Below are 7,072 nucleotides of genomic sequence, written 5' to 3' on the forward strand. Positions count from 1 at the left end.
AAGTAAATTTTAAGCACTGCTTACCCTTCTGGCCTAATTACATAACTCCACACTCCCTTTCTGCCCTAAACATGAATACACACCCCCAAGTTGACAAAATTCAAAGTAGGTCTCAGAATAGATAAATATTACATAGGATAAAGAAGGCTATTTCATGATAAATAAGTTAATTCATCAAATGGATAACAATCTTAAAATTTATGCAGCTAACAAGCTTCAAATCATATAAAGCAAAAATTGATAGAACAATTATAAGGAGAAAGAGACAATACCACAATTATAGTAAAAAATTCTAATACCTTTGTCTCATTAACTGGACAGAAAATCAGTAATATAGAAGATATGAACAATACAATAAATACAAAACACAAACCACAATAAGTCCAAGTTGACATTTACAGACTGTCCACTCACAACAATAACAAAATATAATTTATTTTCAAATGACCATGGGACATTTACCAAGATAATACCATATTCTGGACCATAAAATAAGCCTCAATCCATTTTTTAAAAATTCCAGTTATACAAGGTTTGTTTTTTGACCTAAATGGAATTAATTTAGAATTAAATAATAAAGATATCTAGAAACCCTCAAATTCTTGGAAACTAAATAATAGACTCCTAAAAAGACTACAAGTCATAAAAAAAATCAAAAGATATAAAATTTCAAACTGAATTAAAATATATATATATAAAATATGTGATATACTGCTATGGGTAATTATGCAACATACTGCTGAGGGAAATACACATCCCTAAATGCCTATGTTAAAAAAAATAGAAAAGCCTATCTTAAGAAACTGAAAAAAGGAAATCAAATGAAACTGCAAGTGAACAGAATAAAGAAAGTGATAAATACCGGAACATAAATCAATGTAAACAGAAGCTGTTTCTTGGAAGATCAATAAAATTGATAAATTTCTCCAGATTGATTAGAGAAAAAAAGAAAACACAAATTGGCAATATCAGGAATGAGATAGGTAACATCATTATAGCTATTAAGAGAAAAATAAGGGATGATTGAGAACAAGTTCATACAAATAAATTTGACAATTTAGATGAAACAAACAAATGTCTTTAAAGATACCAGGTTACTAAAACTCACTTGAGAAAAAAAGACATCCTAAATGGTTCTATATCTATTTTTTTAATTTTTAAATTTTTAAAAATGAAAATTATATTAATAGCTAATATGGTATATATTCTGGATGTAAAAAGAAAAAATTTATCATTAAAATCTTACACACAATAAATTAACTAATCAATTAACTCCATAAACCTCTATGCACCAATAGCTTCATTGGTAAATTCTACCAAATATTTGAGGAAAAAATTATACCATACCAATTATTTATTATTCCAGAAATATAAGAAAGAGAAAACACATCATTTATTCTGTGAGGTTAGCCTTATCCTGATATGAAAACCTGAGAAAGACATTGGAAGAAAGCAAAACTACCAAGCGGCCGGACGCAGTGGCTCATGCCTGTAATCCCAGCACTTTGAGGGGCTAAGGCGAGCAGATCACAATGTCAGGAGATTGAGACCATACTGGCTAACACGGTGAAACCCCATCTCTACTAAAAATACAAAAAATTAGCTGGGCGTAGTGGTGGGCGCCTGTAGTACCAGTTACCCAGGAGGCTGAAGCAGGAGAATGGTGTGAACCCGGGAGGCGGAGCTTTCAGTGAGCTAAGATCACACCACTGCACTCCAGCCTGGGAGACAGAGGAAGACTCTGTCTCAAGAAAAAAAAAAAAAAAAAGAAAGAAAGAAAGCAAAACTACCAAGCATGTATTATGTATTTTATGAACATAGAAGCAAAAGTTCTAAACAAAATATTAGCAAATCAAATCAAACATTGTATAAGAAAGAATAATACATCATGCCCAAATGGGGATTATCCTAGAAATGCAAATTTTGTTTCATATTTGAATATTGATCAATATAATTCACTATATTAGAAAACTAAAAAAAGAAATACCCGAAACCATAAAGTATGTCAATGGACACACAGAAAGCATTTGACAAAATCTAAACACATTCTTGAATTAAAAGAAAAAAGAAAAAACTCTTGGCACAGTTGGAATTTAAGATTTATCAATCTAATAAAGGGTGTCTATGAAAAACCTATAACTCACATAATTACTGGTGAAAGACTGAATGCCTTCCCTCCTAATCCTAGGAACAAGAATGAAATCCACTCTCACTACTTCTATTCAACACTGTACTGGAAATTCTAGCAAGTGCAGTAAGGCAAGATAAATAACAGCATCCAGTTCGGAAAGGGAGAAGTAAAACTGTCTTTATTCCCATACAACGTGACCATCTATGTAGAAAATACTATGATCTCACCAAAAATCCACTGAAACTAATAAATGAGTTTATCGAGTATGCAGGATAAAATATCAATAGACAATTTTTTTAAGTTTTCCATACAGGATTTCACTTGTTCACCCAGGCTGGAGTGCAGTGGTGTGATCAGCTCACTGAAACTCCAACTCCCAGGCTCAAGTGATCCTTCCACATCAGCCTCCCAGGTAGCTGGGACTACAGGCATGCACCACCACACCTGGCCAATTTTTGTATTTTTAGTAGAGACGGGGTTTTTCCATAATGCCCAGGCTGATGTGGAACTCCTAGGCTCAAGCGATCCATCTGCCTCAGCCTCCCAAAGTGCTGGGATTACAAGCGTAAGCCACGTTTCCCAGTCAATAGAAAATTATTAATAAACAATATCAATTGTCTAATATTAGCAAGAATTAGACATAGACATTTTAAAAACATATCATTTACAATAGCATCAAAAAGTAATAGTAATAAATCTAAGAAGATGTCTAAGATCTCTATATTAAAAGCTATAAAATATTATTGAGAAAAAGTAAAGCAAAGCAAATAAATGAGAAGCATACCACATCAATGAGTTGGAAGGCTCAATATTTTAAAGATTTCAATTCTCCCCAAAATTAGTCTATAAATTCAAGTCAATCATAATTAAAATGCTTATACTTTTTTTCATAAATGGAGTAGGTATTTTAAAAATTTATTTGAAAAGAAGTGCAAAAGGGTAGAAAGAGACAAGGTAATCTGAAGACAAAGAACCAAGCTGGAGGACTTATAATATCAAATATCAAGACCTAAAATACTATAAAGCTATAGTAATTATGAGAATGTTGTTAACACAATAATAAATAATGAATATGTGGGAGGAAATATAGAGTCCAGAAATATTCACATATATAGTTAGTAAACTTATGACAGAGACAAGAATGCAAAGAGTGCTAAAGGATGTTCTTTTGAATAATGGCTCTGGGGCAATTGCTTTATATGTGCCAAAATAATGCATCTGGACTTCTACCTCATATCATGCAAAAATAATTAATTTTAGATGGAGGGCAGGCCTAAATGAGAAGTAAAGCATTTAAATTCAAATATAGGAGAAAAAAATTGCAATCTTGGAGTAGGCACAATTTTTCTTTTAGATACAACACTGAAACGCATAAATTAAAAACATTTTTGCACATGTTAAATTGTACTTAATAAAAATTAGGAACGATTTATCTAAAACAACCATTAAGACAACAAAAAGTGAAAACTTGAAATGGGAGAAAAATATTTGCTATACATAGCTAATAAAAGATACCCATCTAGATTCTGTGAAAGTCTACAGATCAATCAGACAGAGACAATTCAATTGAAAAGTGGCATAATATTTTAATATACAATACACAGAAGAGGATAGACAGATGACCAATACACATACAAAAATATCATTAAGTCGTGAAGAAGATGCATATAAAACTATGATGACAAAACACTGTGCACTCACTAGAAAAGCTAAAATGAAAAAGATACAGAATATCATTTCTGGCATTTAGTGAGGGTGCGAATTACCTGACATGCTCAAAAATTGCTGGTAGAAGCAAAAAATTAATTCAGCCACTTTGGAAAATGTTCGGCACTATCCATTAAAACTAAACACACGCACACACGTACGCACACACACACACGTGCACATATATCTACTTTGTGATCTAGCAATTCTTCTCAGTATATATCCAAAGAAAATATATACATATGTCCATGAAAAGACATAAATTAGACTATTCATAGCAACACTGTATAAACTGGAAACTATCCAAATGCCAACCAAAATGAATGGATTAATAAATTGTGATATATTCACACAATAGAATACTGTGCAATAATTAGAATAACTGATCTAGAACTACTCATAACAGTATATGTAAATATCACAAACATAATGTTGAACGGAAGAAACCAGACAAAAAACAGGGGAAACTAATCAATGCTGTCAGACGTCAAGACTGTGATTATTCTTGGAGGTGGACATGGGCAGCCTTTTGGGATACTGGTAATATTTTGTTTCTTCATCTGGGTATTGTTTACGTGGCTGTGTTCAGTTAGTAAAAATTCAAAGAGCTGCACAATTATGTATACTTTTTTGGTATTCATACAATAGGTCAATAAATTATTTTTCAAATGTACATAGTGTGTAACTTTGCTTCTGTTTCATATTTTTCTTTAGAATAGATTTTTAAAAATGAGAATCCTGGGCAGTAGTCTTTTAAAAGTTGAGATTTTTACTTATTATAAATGTTCTTATTGATAACAAGTGACAAATAAATGATAAGAGGAGAAATAACAGATTATTAAACCAATTCTTACAGTTCTAATATATCCCTAAACTTTAGGGAGAAGCTATCTCATTTAACTCTCTAATATTCACAGTATAATCACGTGAAAGCTACAGAAATAGAAACTTAACAAAGATAATCTTGCTGGGAGAATTGGAAATAGATTCTAGGAATCAAAAATCTTTGCCCTATTATCATGTGATAATTTGCTGATAGACAATATGAAGTGCGGTAGAGCCAGCTTGCCTGGGAACACTTCACAGCTCTCCCCTTGCTATCTGAGTAAACTTGTGCAAGTTGCTTAACTTCTCTGTATCTATTTCCACATCTACAAAATTGGAATGATAAAAATACATATTTCACAACCTTGTTTTGAGGATAAAATAAATTAATGCATGTAAAGCTCTTAAGAACAGTGGGTTATCTATCTCTTTTAGCATCTGTTCCACCCAGTTAGAAGAATAACCATAACTGTTCCTAGTGAAAGATTTGTACTTTTTTTTTTCACTGAAACCATACTTCTCAGTTGGTATTAAATGTAAAATGGTGTTTGAACACATACATTTTCCTCCTTGTCTTGCATCTTATTGAAAACAGAAATGTCTTCAGGTTTGTGTGTCTGAAACAGATTTGAAATCTATAACAGATTGCCTTATCAAAGAAACTGAAATCTCCCAGCACAAGATTATGTCTGAAAATAAAACTGCTCATGACCACCATCATTTCAAAAATAATTGCTCTTTCTCAAGTGACTGCAGTTGAAAACCTGACGTTTCACTAAATGTACATGTGCTTTACCTCAAAAACCTATGACATTTTGCTACGAGTCGAATAGTCTTTAAGTGCTTAGACCTCAAGTGTAAAAACACATTCCTATTTTCCTCCAGTCTTAAAGACTGACCTGCATGTCTTCTAGATATGCTCTAAATAGCTCTATCTACATGTGGTAGCATCAAAAAAAGAAATCCTCGGAGATTAGTTGAATAACAGGTATTCTGATAAGGACTTATTTTCATCTTTTAGGTTTTATGAGAATGAAACAAATTTGTGATACAAATTTCTCCAGCAAATATTATTTATCAAAATTAGATTTCTCACCAATCTTTCAAATTCTACATCAGAAAAAAAGATGAAGGGAAGAAAGGCACTGTTTATATAGGGAAGCTGAGCAGTTGCTCAGCAATGAGTTCCAGATGCTATCCCCATGAAGACCTTGCTTCCATGGAGGAACTTGTGTCTTTTATGGTATAAGAAGCTCAAGAGGATACATTTCCTTTCAAAACCAAATGACTCAATCCCGTCAGTAGCTGCAACTTGAAAGAAGAGGATTTGCTTACCCTGTCAGGTTATGTCAATCTACCTAACAAGACTGTGGTGGGGCCAGATTTGGTCAGAGAAATCAGACTATCTCAGAGGAATTTGCATATATGAAATATCAATTTATTATAGGTTCTGTTGCTATTTTAATTCCACTGCTCATTTATCACAATTCAAAAGAATGAGAAGTCTTCTATAACCTCACATATGGAAAACAGCAAAAGTCAGAATTTTTTGGATGGTTTGCTTTTTGAGGCTTTTTCTTAAAGAGGAATTTAACAGCTTTATAGTTGCTTGTTAAATAAAAAATTATAATAGACACAAAATCTGCTTAAATAAGTCGAAGACTTAATTCTACCATTATAATTTTCTGTGAATTTTAACTTTTCTACCATGAGTTTTGTGCATATTTTTATGTTTATATCATTCTTTATGTGATTCTGGTAAAAATGAGACTATTTGTTATCAATTTTACAGACCTGATAAGTCATTATGCATTTACTGAGCACAATTCTGTAGAACACTGATGCTCAAACTTGTTATTCCTTATACCCAGTGTAATAACTAGAAGACAAAAAGATTATATTAATCATTCTTAATAAATATCTGATTTATGAGGATATATATATATATATATATATATGTATACACACACACACACACACACACACACACAGTCCTGGAAAAAAGCATGATCTTTGGAGTCACTTAGAGAATCAAAACCCAGCTCTGCCACTTCCAGCTCTGTGACCAGAGTAACTCACTTACCTTTCTGAATCTCAACTTCTCCTTAGAGACAGTAATGTTTATGTTGCAGGATTTGGAAGAAAATTCAATAAGTCCATTACGAATTAAGTACATTAATGATGCATAAAGTATATTATGCATCTGGAACTCTACCTGGTCCCTAATAGTCTGTCAGTAAATGGGAAATATTATTTTTGATAACTTTAATAAATGTTTGTTGAGTACAATTATGTGCCTAGCATTGTTTAGATACCATGAACCAAGTGACAAACAAGAGCGTCAGGGCCCCAGACTTCGTGGAGCTTATACTAGTGAGAAAAAGAGTCAATGTGTAAACAAATAAATAA

Source organism: Macaca mulatta, chromosome 6, assembly GCF_049350105.2.
Source record: "Macaca mulatta isolate MMU2019108-1 chromosome 6, T2T-MMU8v2.0, whole genome shotgun sequence".
NCBI classification, from domain to species: domain Eukaryota; kingdom Metazoa; phylum Chordata; class Mammalia; order Primates; family Cercopithecidae; genus Macaca; species Macaca mulatta.